This window comes from Rosa chinensis, chromosome 6, assembly GCF_002994745.2.
Source record: "Rosa chinensis cultivar Old Blush chromosome 6, RchiOBHm-V2, whole genome shotgun sequence".
NCBI classification, from domain to species: Eukaryota; Viridiplantae; Streptophyta; class Magnoliopsida; order Rosales; family Rosaceae; genus Rosa; species Rosa chinensis.
In genome coordinates, this window is record NC_037093.1 from 15,170,678 (window position 1) to 15,186,376 (window position 15,699).

At 37.0% G+C, this 15,699-nt stretch overlaps 1 protein-coding gene and 1 pseudogene across 6 annotated transcripts in view; one reads left to right on the forward strand and one right to left on the reverse strand.

Annotated features, from left to right (window-relative positions):
* The window catches only part of LOC112169292 (disease resistance protein RUN1), an 88,423-nt gene that overhangs the window by 14,402 nt on the left and 58,322 nt on the right, over positions 1–15,699 (forward strand). The window lies entirely within an intron of this gene.
* On the reverse strand, positions 35–1,125 carry LOC112170892 (annotated as a pseudogene).

The following is a 15,699-nucleotide window of genomic DNA, read 5'->3' on the forward strand; positions in this document are numbered from 1 at the left end:
CTTGTTGGAGAGGCTCCACTGAATCCAAAGAGGCTCTGAAGAAGCAATTCTCCACGAACCTAAAGCAACCAGAAGCACAATTCAGATATTCAATCAAAAAACTCCTCCATATGTGTAAACACAATCACAATCTTACTGAAAAAGAAAAAACCAAAGGCTTTCTGAGCTTCTCTGCAATCAGATTATACAACAAACACAGCAGACAATTATGAGCAAATTGAAGAAAACCCCTCAAAACTATCAACCCTAATCAAACTTCAAAGCTGTTAACATCAATATAATTGTTTTCAATAATGGACCCATATCAATTTCTGTACTAAATTCAAAGTCGGAAGTTGATCGATACCATAGAAAAAATAAAAAAATCCTACCCAAGGTGGTGTTCTTTGTCAAGCCTCCGATGAATATCTTTCTGCACAAAAAGATTGATGGAGCAAATTGGATCATTCGCAAAGCAAATGGTGAAGCACCAACCTTGTCGCGAAGCAAACACTATGAACTGCAATAACCAATTGTAATGCCCCTAGGAACAAACTTAGGAACCCAGAGCATGAATCCCATGTTCATAAACCAGCAACCTTGGAATACAACTGAAATAGACAGAACAACTGCTGCAGGAAGACTGGTTTGGCAACAAGTTGCTGCTAAAGCTGCCATGACAGAAGCAAACACTATGAGCTGTAATAACCAATGGTAATGCCCTTCAAGACCAACATGGTCAGTGGAGTGGAAATGGAGAAGGAAAAGCTCTTGGCAGAAAACAGAGGCCGTAAGCAATCCAACGACCCCAGATAGGATTTGAAACGAATTAATAAACTCAGCTGAAAGCATAAACCTGCAAATATGGCAAGGTGGAGGAACATGGTAGCATGCTCCAAATTGTGGAGCTTGAAGGAGAAGTTAAGAAAGGGAAGTCTTAATAATTGCAAATACAGAGAAAGATAAGATGAAAATGAGTTCCAAGTGTTTAATTTTGGAAAAAGGGCAGTTCAATGGGCACCAAGACCTTACTCCAAAGTTACTAGGGCTTTTGAGAAAATAAGATCTGATAGTGTTAACAGTGTGCCATAAACCAAGAAGGGTGAGGGCAAAGCCAGGTACTATGTACCCAATGAACGTGCCCATTGCAAGCTTTTCTCCACAGGTCAGGGTTACTGGTACATGATCTGTAGATGCTTAATTCACAATCTCCAAATAAAGCTTAAATACATGAAGCCATTGCAGTGGCACTGAATACTAAAAGCAGAAAACGTACATTCTCGTAATTTTTCAAAGCATTTGGTGCCTGATGCATGTATTTACACACACAGTTGCACAAGACAACACTCAGCTATGACTCCAAGCAATGGATATCCTAAATGGAAGTGTCCCCTGATGAAGAAGATTAACGGTGTTACTGTTACTTTCAACAGTCAAGGCCATTGAATGGAGTTTTTTGGATTCCAGGCTGATTAATTTAATTTGTTTCTTATCATAACTTGGTTTTTTTTTTTTAAGCATGTAGACTATCCTTGGTATTTAGGAATTAAAGGTCCTGAATCTTCAACAAAGTTGTAAGATGCCTGGTCTATTACCTTGCCACAAAATGAGTGTACCAAAGATGATTGATTTCTAAGTCCAAATAGCACACAGTAAAAGCTAAACTTCTTAGCACCTGAAAAAAAAAAAAAAACAAAAACAAAACAAAACAAAAAGTTTAAAGCTTGGGAGCATTATCGATGAAAAAGTCGGGACAATTAAGAAAGCTGAACTAAAATCACATTAGTGAGTTCATTTTTAATTATGTTAATGCTTGCATACACCCTCTATCCTAGTTCATTTTTGTTGGAAATGTTAGGAACTCTTAGGATTCCCCTGTTTTTACCAGGTAACAATCCAGAGGCAATTAGAAATCATGATTATCATTGAAATAGTTTAATTTGTTTTGAGTTATAACTTGATTGAGTCATTTTAAACTAGTCTGACAAGAGTCATATACTCATCGCAATTAATCCAGTTTATCTTCTTTTCGAAGTAGTTATGTGTTATTAGAGTGACTGGATATGCCTGCTCTAAAGCATGTATCAAGATCTATTAAAGTTATTGAACTACAATTAAAAGCAAAAGCACATTTAGTGCACAAAATGGCAGATTCTCCAGCTGTAATTAACTTGGCAACATTACTGCCTTTATGAAGATTGCATTATTTTCATCAATTCCAGTCATATTAAAACTCAAGTATACTGTGTGTACATGGTGTGGCTCAGTCCTGATAAAGATATAAAGAACTAAACAGAAGAGGTTACATAATCTTACAGGAAGACGTTCTTCATAAACCCAATCAGCTTCACTCACCCTACCTTCCATGAACAATTCATGAATCAACAAATTGTAAGTTGACACCGTCGGCATTATACCCTTCTTCACCATCTCATCTCTATAACCGAAAGCCCTGTTTAGATCACCGTTATTGCAATAACCGTTAATCAATGTGTTATAAGTAACAGCGATCGGAAGCAGCCCAATTTCCAGCATAGCACTAAAGAAGGGTAATAAGCAATCCATACGTTTAAGAATCCGGCTGAACTGCTCTCCCTTTCATAGCACTAAAGATCATCTGAGCCCCTCCAACTCTTCCTCTCAAACAAAACCCATGAATGATAGTATTATAAGTAACAACAGTAGGCTCAATCCCCAAAATCTCCATACAAGAAACTCCTTTGCCTTGTTCAACTTCCCTTATTTGCACAACACATTAATCATGATGTTAAAAGTACAAACACTCGACTTGATCTTCAACCTAAACATGTCAGCATACAAAACCCAAGCCCTCTCGGTTCGATTTAATTTCGAAAACAAACTCAACAATTCATTACAAGTCTTAGTCCTAGGCATAACATTGTCACTCGCCATCAAGCTAAAGCACTCAAAGGCGTCATCAGCCCTCTTCAATTCACAGCAAGCACTTACCAGCAAGTCCAAAACGACGCCGCTTTGCGCACCCAAATGCACTCGGGCACGAGCAAGCGAGTCGAAAACGTCTCGAATCGGAGCAATGCCGCTGCCGAGGAGTTGCTTTAGGAGCTCTAGGGAGGATTTTGGGGAAGGCGAGGCATTGGGTTTGGATTTCGAGGCGGAGAAAGTCGACGTGGGATGTGAATTAATAGACAAGGTGAGGGGTTTGGTGGAGATGGAAGAGGGTTTGGGAGACTAGAGAGGAGGGAAGGTTGGGCGGAAGGTGTTCGATGAATTGCCACTGACAAGTTTGGATGGAGTTGAGGAGAGAGATTGGTGGGTGATGGGTGGAGGGTCTGGTTGGGTGAGTGAACAGAGAGATTGGGTTTGGATGGGTCTGAGATTTTGGGGTTTAAGGGTCTGAGGTTTTAGGAGTTCGTGAGATTTCATTGTTGGCTAAGAAAGATGGGTTTGTGATTTTGTGAAGGGGGGGAGAGGAGAGCAATGGGTTTTGATCAGTGGGGGAATGGATTTATGCTCGAGGTACATGTGAGGCGGTAAAACGATATTGGTTATATGACCAATCCCAAGAGTAACGCGGGGTAACTCCCAAGTAAAAACTGATTTTTGCAGATTAAACAATCATGGCTGTTTTTCTCATTTTCTGTAGATCAGTAGATGATAACGTGTGTGTGTGTGTATATATATATATATATCCTCAAATGAGCTCGAAGAGAATAAAATTATTGCGTAGAATATAAAAACAAAACATCGTTTACAGTTAGATTTATGGTGCAAATTCTAATCATGAAAGCGTTGTCAACCGATCTTTCAAACAATTAGAACTATAGTTAAATTTATGAAAAAGAATTACCAGAAAAACCTCTAATTGCCATTCTTTCATATCATTCGTTGCTAAGTCTTTTTCGCATTACTTTGAAAGAAAATAGAACTCCTGCTCTACCTTAAAAGTTAAATCTAAGCTAATGAAGGACAAATGTTCTAACCGTCTCATCACCGATCAAAAATGTGAGTTAGGTTTAGGCAATCATGAGACAAGTTAGACAATCATGAGACAAGTTATATTGAATTTATTGATGATCGTATCACAGAAGAAATTCAACCTGACGTAAATGAGTCAAATTTTTTTTACTTTACTATAGCATTATTCATATTCAAGAGATGTAATGGAAGTCAGATATCTATATACAATCCCTTTAGTTTACACTTCAGGGTCACCACTCACCACTACTCTTTCCACAAGTGCTCTCATTTAGGATTTCTATTGACTGCTAATCCACTATGATGAACAGATAAGGAAAGATAACCAGTCCCTTGCAATTCCATCTTACATTGAGATCTAAAAGCATTCGCAGATAGTGACTAATGCTTAGTTTGGGATTGCTGTGCTGTGAGGGAAAAACTTCCGAACTTGCTGTGAGGGGAAGCACTTCCGAACTTACTGTGAGAGGAAACACTTCCGAACTTGCTGTGAGAGGAAACACTTCCGAACTTGCTGTGAGAGGAAGCAGCTGAGGTGTTTGGTAAACTGTTTTTAAAAGTGTTGTGAGAACGAAAAGCACAGTAAGTGATGTTAAAAATTATTTAGCTTTATGATATTTTAATACATCCTTGCTTACAAAATCTTGAATAATTTTAAAATTTAATGAAAATATTTATTATGAGAAGAAATTGCTTAATTTGATGCAATTGTTGTTTATTAGGGAACAAATAAAATTAAAGCCATAGAGTTGAGAGTAGTTGAGAATTCACAAAAGATACGGTTGAATGGCAGAAGCTTCACAAACTTGAAAAATCTTCAAATTTTTAAAGTCGATGAAGGGATGCTTTGTGGAGAGGGCGTGGATTATTTCCTGAACCAGTTGAGGGTCCTTGACTGGATGTCTTGTTCATTACAATTGTTGCCAACGAATTTTAATGGGTTAATGCTTATACACCCCAAATCCCTGAGAATAGTTATCATACACCCCAGTGTCTTACTTTTCTTCCTCTTTACACAACTTTTTCTCCCTTTACTTCCTACCTACCCATCTTGTCAAAACCCCTACCAATAGTACCCTTCTTGGTTGTCCTTGTCAGTTTAGGTTTTTAGCTTTCTACTTCATTTTTAAAATTTTGTTGAAATGTGGTGGGCCCATCAGAGTTTTATTTGTTTAAATATGCAGTGTTAACAGTCATCCTCTACTTTTCAAAGGTAAACAGTACAAAATACTATTCATAATTTCGATCGTTGACAGACTTGAGTTGGTTGTTATCTGTAAAAATACTAGCAAAGAATTGCAAAAGAAAAGAGAAAAATTGAGAAAATTGAAATACTATAGAGACAGTCTTAATAGAGAAACTCCTCACTACTGGGATATCATCTATAGACTTCAAACCAGAATTTACAAATTAGAACAAGATATTGATAATCTCTTGTATGTTCTGGAAGAGGAACAAAAACCTCTTGATTATTTGAGCATTAGTTAGATCCGCACATCACTGGTATCAAAGCTTGTAAAGAGCTCAGCAGGGGAATCCCCAATGGGGACAATGTCTGATTTGATAATAGAGAGACTGAATTCTCTATTAAAATCTTCTGATGAAAAATATCAGAACATGCAGAAAGAAATATCTAGATATCAAGATCATCTAGAAAAAATACCTGTTATAATCCACCAGTTAGAAAAATTGGAAAACAAATTGGATTATATCAAGGAACTTCCAAAAATGGAAGAAGAAAAGCTAACAAGTGTTAGTAGAAAAATCAATGAACAGCAAAAAACGCTGGATTCTATGAAAATTATACTGAAGGACAAGAAAGTGCCTACAGTAAAAACAAAGAAGGCTAATGGGTTCAAACCATTAGAAAGACCCGAAAAGAATCCTGTTCCAAACATGATTTTTCTGGATCCCTCAACTAGTTCTACTAGTATTCGGTATGAAAATCCGAAAGAAACTCGAGATGTCAAAATGATGAGCATCTTCGGAAAAAAGAAAGGAGTACAACTCTTAAATGCTGAAGAATTCGAATACAACGAAATCGAGCATGAGGTAAAAAATGCCTCAATTCCAAAGCTAGATTTCAAACAAATCTACAAAAGGGGAACATTTGACTTGATGGATAGCCATCATTTCAAATTATTGGAATTTACAACCCCTTCCACAATAGGAGAAACAGATCTCTTGATGATCACTCCTGCTGAAGTTGCCAGAGCAAAAGCAAAAAATTATCAATTTATACACATTGGAGCAGTCCAAGTAGGCATAAAACTTCTTGCTCAAGAAGGCATAAACTGTTCAGTTCTATGTGTCTTACAAGACAATAGACTAACAGATTTTCAAGCTAGTCTTTTGGGAACCCTTGAAGCATCTTTATGCAATCAAGTGGCTTATTTCAACTGCTTCCCAAACTTCTCAACCAGCTTGAAGGATGCAGCTCACTGTCTAAGACTGAGAGTCAAGACAGATGGCATTTCTATGAAAAAGATATGCAAGAATTGGCAATAGTATACAGAATATACTATAAACTGATGAGTACCACAGTAGAGCCAAAGACAAGGATATCAAATATCCCTGGTCTTACTACTGGATTCCTCACCAGTCAGAAGAACCATTCACAACAAATTCACAAGGTTACTTGGAATGAAGTAACTTTTCCTATTGAATGGAAATTATCTGGTTTGAAGCTACCAGCAGAAAATGCAAAAGAAAAAATCTATGAAAGTAGAAAGACTGGAGAAATCAGTCTAAATTTTGACAATCATAGAAAAAGTGATGTCTGTCCTGAGAATATCAAGATGAACAAAAATCTTCTCAGAAGAAGCTACAGCACTAGAGAAACTAGTGTTAGTGGTACAAAAAACTCTGAAGAACCATCAGAGTCTATCATTGAAGAAGAATTGGAAGCTGATCTAAACAGACCAGTAAATATGCTTAGAGCACAAAAGCTCTATGATCTTTATGATGAAGCTGAGAATTGTGAAACTCCTGAACGATTAGAAAAACTAATCGAAGAAATGAAAAAATTCAATCCAGGAAAGGAAAGAAAACTCCTTCCGTACCAGGATATTGAAATGGAAGAAGGAGAAAGCTCCAAAACTTCCATCATTAGAGAAAAAGGAAAGCTTAAACTCCCTGTACAGAAAGCCCCTACAGGCAAAAATGGAGAAGAAATTCTCAAAGATTTGTCCCAGAGTACCAATTTCCAACTATGGAATTTGGCTAGATCTGGATAAAGCTCTAGACAAGAGAAAAACTCTTGACCAATGGGTAGATAGCCTGATGATGGCCTCTGCTCTTACCCTTGGAAAATTTGAAGCTCCTAATCTTCAGATGTACTTTGAAACTACTCTCACTAGGGTAGCAAAGAAGTATTACTTCTCTTTCAAAGAGACAACCAGAGGAAAAGAATGGTTGAAGGAGATCAAAACTTCGAAATCTCCGTATGATTTTGCAATACCCCTGTACGATCAGTTCTATGGAGATCTCTCAAATTTGAGTGAAAAGGCTACAGAAACGGCCAAATTAAATATCTATGCTCTCAAAATCTGTGACATGAGATATTTTGAAGAATACTTGAATGAATTTCAAGAATATTACTGTACAATTGGTGAACTAGAAAATACTGATCTAGTTAATCTGTTGCACAGAAAACTCTCTGAACCATGGAGAACAGCTGTGAGAGAAAGCATAGCTGAAAAACCAATTGAAAGATTTTCAGTTGGAGGAGTTGCCGACAGAATCCGGCAATTACTAAAAAAGCAATGCAAAGCTAATCTTAGAGCTAAGATGGCCAAAAAACAACTCAAAGGAGTTGAAAATTTCTGCTATGGAATACTGGATATGCCTACTAACTGGGGATGTCATGAAACCAAATTCCACAGAAAGAAGAAAGAAATGAATTACTCTAAAAAATTCAAAAAGAGTAATAAAAAAAAAATTGGAAATTCAAGAGAAGTTCCAATTACAAGAAACATCAGGATGAAGATCCTAAAAAGAAATTCTTCAAGAAAAAGAAGAATACTCATCAGCATAAACAACCAAGCATGAAAGCTTGCAGATGTTGGTTATGTAAAGCTGAAGGGCACTATGCCAATGAATGCCCGGAAAAGGGTAAAAGATCTACTAAAGCTCTCTTTGAAGAATATGAGCATATAGTAGAAACGGCAAACATGAAAGGCTACAAAATAGCCTATTCTGATGATGAAGAAGACTACAGGTCAGTTTACTCTGCCTGGTCTGAAGAAAAAGAATCATCTGAGTCTGAGACAGATTCTGAAGTAGAGTACTTCGAATCCAGACAAATGAATGTTTTGAAAATCAAAAACTGGGAAGAAAGTAAGACAGAATCCTTAATGTCTTCTTATCAGGTGAACCCTGGTACATTCGTTTGTGACTATTGCCTATGTCATGAAAAGAATGGTCTCCCTATGTTTTGTGAGGAGTCAAAAAAGACTTATCACAAAGAATGCTTCATAGCTGAAGCAAGAAGAAAAACCAAGAATGGTCTTGTCAGCCAATTGGTAGAATAAGAATATGAAGAATATTTCTCTGAACAAAAAGAGAAAAAGGTAGAAGCCTTGTTCCAAGAAATTATGGAACCATCTTCCTCAAAATAAAGGAAGAAATTATCGATGAAGAAAAAATCGATAAAAATGAAAATTTTGAACTGGTTGAACCACCAGAAATTGTTCCAGAAGAATGTAAACCATTCATTCCAAAGGAACAGGCTCAAGAAAATGAGCTTCAACAATTGAAGGTCGTCTCTACTAGTAGATACAACAACTACATAGAGATTGGACTAAAATTCCCTGATCACGAAAAATATCATCTACATGCCTTTGTAGATAATGGATCAGGATTTACTGTTGCAAAGAGATTTGCAATTCCAGAAGAACTCTGGAAAGAAGATAAAAAAAGAACTACTACTGGTGTCACATTTGATGGAAGTCATCTCACCATGAATAAAGTAGCAAAAAATGTTCATATCACCATTGGTGGAGGAACATTTATCATCCATAATGTCTGGCAATCTGAAGGCCAAGGCTCAGATTTCTTGTTGGGAAATGATTTTATTCTCCAACAGAGATTTATTCAGGATGAAGAAGCAATAGGCTTCAGAAAAGGAGAACGGGTGTTCTTGGCAGATAGGCTTACACAAGCCAAAAGCATAGTAGGTCCAAACTTTACTACACAATATCAGAGATCGCAACAGAATGGTGGTGATCTTACCCCCTACAAACCCAAATTTGAACCCATACTCCAAATCAAATAACAAGAAGAGTTACTTGTTGAAGAATCTTCTAAAGAAGAAGAAGAAGAAACTAGTGAAGAAGAAGAAGCTAGTTTCATCCATGAGCATAACCTCAAGCACTTCCAGAATAAGCTTGAGTCCCAGAAAATTCCTACTCTTAATAAAATCAAGAAACTACTCGGACAGAATATCGATGTAGACCCTCAGAAGTTTTGGGGAAGAGACCCAGTGGTCTGTGAATTGAGATTACATGACATGAATGCCATCTGTCATGTCAAACCTATTCCTCAGTACAAAGAGGAAGACCAAAAAGAATTCAGAAAAGATATTGAAGATCTCCTGAACAAGAGATTAATTCAACCTTCCACTGCCCTCATCATGCTCCAGCATTCTACGTGAGAAAGCATGCAGAAAATCTAAGAGGAAAAGCTAGAATGGTGATTGACTACAGAGATGTCAACAAAAAGACTGTCAAAGACGGTTATCAAATTGCTCAAGTAAGAGTATTGATCAACCAACTCAGAGGAGCTAAAGTCTTTTCAAAATTCGATGCAAAGTCGGGTTTTTGGCAAGTCAAGATGCATCCTGAGAGTGTACCTCTCACTGCATTTGGAACACCATAAGGACATTACGAATGGTTAGTAATGCCTTTTGGTCTAAAACAAGCTCCCTCAATCTTCCAGAGAAAGATGGACAACATCTTCAAGCATGTTGCAGAGTTCTGCGTCGTCTACATAGATGACATCCTGGTCTTCTCCAAAAACAGAGAAGAACACATGAAACACCTCTATGAGGTCGTAAAGCTGATAGTTCAGCATGGAATTATCCTAGGAGAAAAGGAAATCTTCTTTATCCTCGATGAAGTTGATTTCCCAGGAATAAATATCAAGAATGGAGTGATAAAACTCCAACCTCATATCCTTGAGAAGATCTAGAAATTCCCAGATAGAATTCCTGATGCTAAGAGTCTAGAGAGATTCCTTGGTGTCATAAATTATGGGAGAGATTTCATTCCCAAAATCTCAGGGTTAACAGCAATGTTATCTCCTAAGACAAGTTCCAAAAGAAAATGGAACTTCACAGAAGATGATGAAAAAATTGTAAAGCAGATAAAAAATCTCTGCAAAAACCTCCCTCCTCTTCAACAACCAGAAGAGAATGATGAAATTATCCTCCAAACAGATGCGAGCGATAATTATTGGTCCGGTGTGGTTCTGGCAAAAACGCCTGGAACTAACATTGAAAAGATCTGCAAATTTTGTAGTGGCAAGTTCAGCCCTGCAGAAATGAATTATCCCACAGGGGAAAAAGAAATTTTGGCTGTTAAGACAACAATTTTAAATTCTCCAGCTTTTCTTGGAAAACCCTTTACTGTTCGCACCGATTGTGCTAGAGTAAATAATTTCAAAAATTTCAAACTTGATAAAGCTGCTGACAGAGGAAGATTAGCTAACTGGCAATTATTTCTTAACCAATATGATTATGTTGTTGAATTAATTGCAGGAAACAAGAACTATCTTCCAGACGCCTTGACCAGAGAATTGGCAATGTTCAGCCGAAAAGATGACGACGAAGGTCGTAACCCCAGAAGCAGAAGAACTGGGAAAGAACATGAACCTGAAGAGGATCCCATGGAAACCAAAGAAAAAATCCTCAAAAGGTTTCTGCTAAGTCATAAAGGACTAGCCACAACTGATTAATCCCAGGGTAAAGGATTGGCTAGCCCGTCTCAAACGGCAGACAGTAAAGGCTCATCAAGACCGTTGAAGGCTGTTGCTTTACCAAAAAGCAAACCTACTCCAACTGGAGTAATAAATGTTTTTAATTATGAACTTCAAATATTCGACACTCCTGTGTTCAGAACTGGCAGGAGACTAGCCTACCACCCACTACAAGAAATTTGGGTATATGCAACGGGTTTATTTGCAAGGAGTCAATATTCCTTGCATTTAGTTTGATAATACCAAGAATTATACAAGTCCTTGCATTTAGTTTAGAGATAATGCCAGGAACACATAAAGTCCTTGCATTTTGTTTGTTAAAATATAAAAAATGATAAAGTCTTTGTATTTGCTTTTCATTTCCTTGCATAATTGGTTGGGCGGGATCTTTGCCGCTCTTAGTTTAACTCATTATTATTTTTTTTTCACTCTCTCTTCCCGAAGTTCCCGTCTTTCTCCATCTCTCCATTCTCTCTCCTCTCCCACTTCTAATTCGCCTCAGGGCCAAATTTTAGTCTTATTTCCTCTCATACCCAACCAAACCAGTATCTAGGGTTTCTCCACTTCAAAGCCACCCTCCGATCTCCGATTTCCTCTTATTCAAACCCTAGAACCCTCTCTTCCCCTTTCCAGTTTCAATTTCAATTTCAAATTCGATCGCAGCGATTCCCAATTTCATAAATATGATCACAGCTCCGGCGACGCCTAGAGATGTATAGCAATTTCAAGAAGGCTATTACCCAGATATTCAACGAGTACTTGCACTGGGCTGTGGAGATTCGTATCATTTTGGATTACGACTGGCCCGGCCCGGCCTCCAACGGCGATGCGGTGGTGGTTACCAGTCTAAAGACCAATCCCGAGGACAGTAGAGGCGGCAACGGGGAGGATCCGGAGCAGGCAATGCTCCGAACCAGGCTTAATTTGCCTGTCAAGTTCCTTCAGTTCTTTACTGGTTAGTTTGTTTGCTTCTGATAATGGCTTGATTTTACTTTGTTGTGTTGCTATGTTTTGAATGTTTGGTAATGTTGATTGTAGCTAGAGTGCTGGGATTTTTGTTTTAGTTATTGCAGGAACCCCAAAATACCTCAGTTCCCCCGAGATGAATAACCAAGCCTAAAATACCGAACACCCCAATCTAGCTATGCCGTCTATCTTCTCAAGTTCTCAGTGCATATTTGTGACCCCAACTTCTTCACTCTTCCGACTCAGGCCCGAGATACCAAGCTCTGGGCCATGACAAAATCGGAGATTTTGGGGCCAGAGACCCGTACCCGACAGAGATAGCCAGTGAGTTTGGAGACGAAGTACTGGGCTTCCAGAACATAGAGCACAAGATCCTCATCCCAACTGTGTCTGCTTCCTCTCTTGCCCAGCAAGAGTGCACCCCTGTTTCTCCTTTACAGCAAGAGTACTTGAAGAGGATGCTCAACAGCTCCTCAGGAAGATCAGGTTCTTCACTCATGAAAATTTGCAAAATGCCCATAAGGTGTTCGATGAAATGCGTGACTCAAGTTTCGTTCTTTTTACTCTTTATAATGCGTACATAGTTTTGAGGACCCTTTTTGTTTTGCTTCAAGAATTTTGGGTTGTTTCAAATTGTGCTTCTTTTTTGTGTGTAGGTTGCTTCTTTTTGTTTTGCAAAATGCCCAATCAAGTTAGAGCAGAGCTATGGACATCTTCTGTTGGTAAACTTCTTGCAATCTTTTACGACTTTTTATTGAGGCACTTGCAAAACCATTTGTCAATGACAATACCGACTTCCATTGTTGCAGGAGGATTGACTATGAATGATTTCTTGTAGCTGCTAAAATAGATGAGATCAAAACATCGGATCTCCTGCCCATGAGAATAGCTTGGGCTTGGTTGAACCATCGTGTAATTGTGTATTATGGATTTTGTCATTAACACAGAGGTCACAAAGACTAAAAGTTTTTGTAGAAGTTTTTGTCAGTGCAGATCTAGCCTTAAATCGATGCCCTGACACCACTCTCAGTATCTCCTTGTCCCTCTATCTCTCCTGAGTTTAATTTGATAGCTTTTAATTAATGGTTTAGGTTTGACTTTAATGGATTCTGGGTATCATTATTTGGTTTAATATTATTTTGGTGTAAATGCAATGTGCTTAAGGTTTGTCAGATTGCATTTGAATTTCAAGATTTTGATTTTTCTTTAATGCAGTATCATGCTACACGTACTCTCTTTCTCAGCCCTCAAGCTTCTTAATTGATAAAGGCTTTAATCTTTTGCACCATAAGCTGTCTAGTGGGCCTCCAAGTCTCTTGCAACTTTATGTGGGTAAGTTTTCTGCAGATAGATTATTTCATTGTCTGAGTAATGTTGAGATGATATGATATAGTCCTTGCTAGATTTTGGTGTTGTGTATGAATTTGACAGTCATGTTGGGGGTATGTGAAAAAGTTCAATGCTTTGTTAGTGTTAGATAGAGTCATGGAATCAAGGTGGACATAAGTTGATTTATCTTCTAGTCTTCTACAGTAATAATTTACTATTGAAAAATTGAGTTGCCTTCTAATGGGAACAAAAGGATGAAAATTATCTTCGTAACACAAGGCTTCTTGAATGGTAATGGATGCTCTTACCCATTTTGCATCCTTTATCTTTAATAGTTCAATGCAGGGGAAGAACATACCATAGAGCTGTCCTCTAGAAATATTTTAACGAGCTCCAAGGCAAGTTATTAAATAAATATGCTTGACTAATTGTTCTTTGTTTTCTTCTATAGTTTGCTGCCAAAACAGGGGTTTAAAAGCTATGAACATATTCTCTAGGCAAGTTATGAAGCTTTATACACCTAATCTCTGTGATATATGAATCTTATATTTTTAAATTTTATGATTACTTTGTTCTTCTTTCTAATAACAGTTTTTACTACTACTCGTCTACTCTGCTGCTCTGTGCCTCTTCTGCTGTCTCTGCCTCAAACTTTCTATAGGACTGTAAGTTCACTAAGTTGTAAAGCTTATTATTTTCAATTGTGCATCTTTCTTACTTTATAAATTTTATGAATGATGATGAATGATTCTATTAGCTATGCATAAACTAACATCTATCTACGAATCTATAATATGCTATTTTGTATAATAAATTGTGTGATTTGACTCATCATGCTTATGAACATAAATGTTTTTGCTAAATAAATAATTTGGAGAACTAATTTAAATGGTGTTTCATTTACCTGACCCACTCAGGAAATCCTTATAAGTACATTATGTATTAATTTGTTCTATATATGATTGTTGCAAGAACATGCAGGGCTATTGCCTCTTCTAGAAATGAGTTACGTTGGGTGTTATCATACTTTGCAAAAGATGAAGTAATGTGCAATTTCTTTGTTATAGTGTTTAGGTCTGGTGTTAGTGTCATTGGAATTTATAAAGCGTACGTTACTTGATGTGTTAGATTAACTAACTCATGAGAACTAGAGGACTGACAATAAAATGGAAGTGTTTGGAATGAATTCAGCACGCTTTTAGCAAAATCTCTTTCAATTATCTTGCTAGATGTTCCTTTTATGTTTATCTTGACTACTTAGAAAACTGAAGCTTCTTCTTTCATCTTGTATATCTCTATGCAGTATTTAATGCCAAGATCACCTCATGCAGTTAGGTGAGCAATCAAAGCTTAATTCGTATATGTATACATGAGGCTTGATTGAAATTTAGGAAACTGATAAATATATTACTGGTACATTTGAGCATAGATTTTTCTTTCTCAACTTAGATTTCAGGATTGAGTTTTACTATAAGTTGAAGATACGGATCAATGGTTATGAAAAATAACAGAATTTTAGGTATACAAGTACAAAAGCTCTTTCAAAACTGCAAAATATATAATTCATCATTCTTTTAGTGATTGCAGTTGACAATAAATTTTCCATGATCCAGTAGTTTATTCTAGCTAAGTGATTAAAGTTCTCATCTTTACAGGTGCTCAATAAGAATGAGGCCGCCAGCTAGAAGTGTTCTGTGGTTCTGAAGGAAAAGCTTTGTGATTATCTCAAAAGTCACTGACATAGAAAAGAAGTCTTCAGCTAGAAATGTTTTGGGAAATGCTTTGTGATTATCTCTGACATATATAGATAAGATGTAGACAAATTATCTCAAGTTCTGTTTCAAAAGCATGTAAGCGTCATTTCTTTAGATATGGAACTAGAAGTGTTTTGTGGTTAAGTGAAATACTGCTAAATTGCAATTTTTGATGTACAAATGAACTAATTCTTTTCAATTCAAGGAATAAAAAAATTCTGGAATAACAATTGGGGTATTTTCTTTTATTCATTTTTTTTTAAATATTTTTAAAACTAAATGCAAGGAATGATATGCAAGGAATTTTCCTTGTATATCAATTAACCATAGTTAACCTCAGGTGTTCAATTCCTTACATTTGAGATGAATAATTCCTTGCATTTATGAACTCAAATGCAAGGAATTTTCAAGTCGTTGCAATTGCTCTTTTGCAAGGGCCTCTTTGCAAGGACTCAAATGCAAGGAATATTCCTTGCATTTGGGTTAATGCAAGGAATTTCCAGTTTTTTACAAGGAAAAAATTCCTTGCAAAATGTCATTTTTCTTGTAGTGACCAGAAAGCAATTCTGGATAATCTCCTATTTGCTTTTCAGGAAAGAAGCAGTGGTTTGATGTTTCCAGCACTCTTTGCACTTGTTGAGGAACTCTATGAAAATGGTAGACCACAGTTTGAAGAACTTCATACATAGCAGAGTGCTGTAAGAAAAGAAAAAATTCACTTCCTTGAAAGCCCAGAAAG